This window comes from Paramisgurnus dabryanus, chromosome 23, assembly GCF_030506205.2.
Source record: "Paramisgurnus dabryanus chromosome 23, PD_genome_1.1, whole genome shotgun sequence".
In the NCBI taxonomy this organism is placed as follows: Eukaryota; Metazoa; Chordata; class Actinopteri; order Cypriniformes; family Cobitidae; genus Paramisgurnus; species Paramisgurnus dabryanus.
The window spans coordinates 28,870,867-28,872,743 of NC_133359.1; positions in this window are offsets into that span (position 1 = coordinate 28,870,867).

Sequence of the window (1,877 nt, forward strand, 5' to 3'; positions counted from 1 at the left end):
TGTGTGTGTGTGTACCTGGTAATTATCACGTTGTGGGGACCAATTGTCCCCACAAAGATAGGAATACCAGTGTTTTTGTGACCTTGTGGGGACATTTTGATGTCCCCATGAGGAAACAAGCTTATAAATCAAACAAGATGATGTTTATTGAAAATCTAAGGTACAAGAAAGGTTTTTGTGATGGTTGGGGTTAGGGAATGGGGCAGGTAAGGGGAATAGAATATACAGTTTGTATGGTATAAAATACATTACGTCTATGGAATGTCCCCACAAAACATGGAAACCAGAATGCGTGTGTGTGTGTGTGTGTGTGTGTGTCTTTACGTTTCCAGGCATGATAGGATAGTGGACATTTTATCTGAGAATTTATCATTATTATTTTCTCCAAAGGTGTCAAAACATGTAAATTGTGTTGTTAATCCACAAATGTTTTCTAAGTGTCCAACAGTGTCTGTGTTCTCTGATTTAAACGCCACCAGGCCTGATATTATAATCATTGATGAGCAAAAAGAGGATGTGTTCATCCTGGAAGTAGGCTGCTGTTTTGATTCATGTCTAGAGGAGGCTTACTTAACAAAGCTAGTAAAATATCAACCTCTTGTACAGCGAATAACTGGCCTTGGCTATAAATGTCAATACTTGGTATTCATTTTTGGCAGCCTGGGGCATGTGCACAGGCTGGTCATTAGGGGGTTCAGGATAGTTGGCTTTACAAAAGCAAGGGCAAAGCAAATGGCTAAATATTGCTCAATATCCTCCATCATTGGAAGTCGTCATATATGGAGAAGAAGGTGTTGTGTGTATCCATAAATCTGCTGTTTAAATTGTCATTAGATTTACACTGGTGGATCTGGTCTCAGCAATGTTTTGTATCTGTAACATTTATGTCCTTATGTATATGTATTATGAATTGTGGACTTAAATAAAGTAGTTATGTGTGTGTGTGTGTGTGTGTGTGTGTGTGTTTGTTTACATTTAATATTTAATTTACTTAAGATATTGTGTTCTATATAAATCTGTACTACTTATTTCAGCACACTCTAACAAATGTCTGCATCTAAGCTTACACAAAGGATTAGCTTATTTATTTATTCCTTCAAATTATTGATTCATAAATAAATGAGTTCATTACACATTTCATTCATTCACTCCTGTCTACTGCAATTGCTGATTGAGAAACATGGCATTGACCTTCAGGCCTTGTTCATTAACACAGTATGACAAAAAAAAATCAATATCCTCTTGAACTTGAAATATGAACACAAATTCATCCTTTACTTCAGAGAATTCCCCGCTCAGGACATTCCAGAGGGCATTTTGTTGATCGTCTGTAACACCTGGTCAAGTAAAGATGCAAGTCGTAAAACATATAAAAATCACATGAAATGATATGTAGCGTCTGTCATATCCCTTTTAGGCAAACATCTATCAGCTGAATGCACCCCCACCCCTAAAAAACACACACAATAAAAAACAAATAACATACCAGTTGTTTGATTGCATACTTGTGTAAAAATCCATCTTACTTCTATGAATTTTAAGTAAGAGCATAAGCTTGTTCAGAGCATAAAGGGAAAATAAAAACAACACTGTAAGACTATCTAACAGCTTTGACATATTAAACCTTCTTGACATTAAGATGTAGACACCACAGAAATTTCTTGTTCATTTAAAAGATACCATAATGCATAATGTGTAATTAAATGATCAGTTCTGTAGTAGGAGACGAGGTAAAACACATTTGTTTTGTCATGTCATAATAAAATGTACCACGTTAGATACAAACTATCTGTAAGCAAATGTCACTACATAACTATAATGGTAGCGAAGACTACTCTGAAGTGTAGGGGGCTAGTTACGAATGAATATAGCAGTGT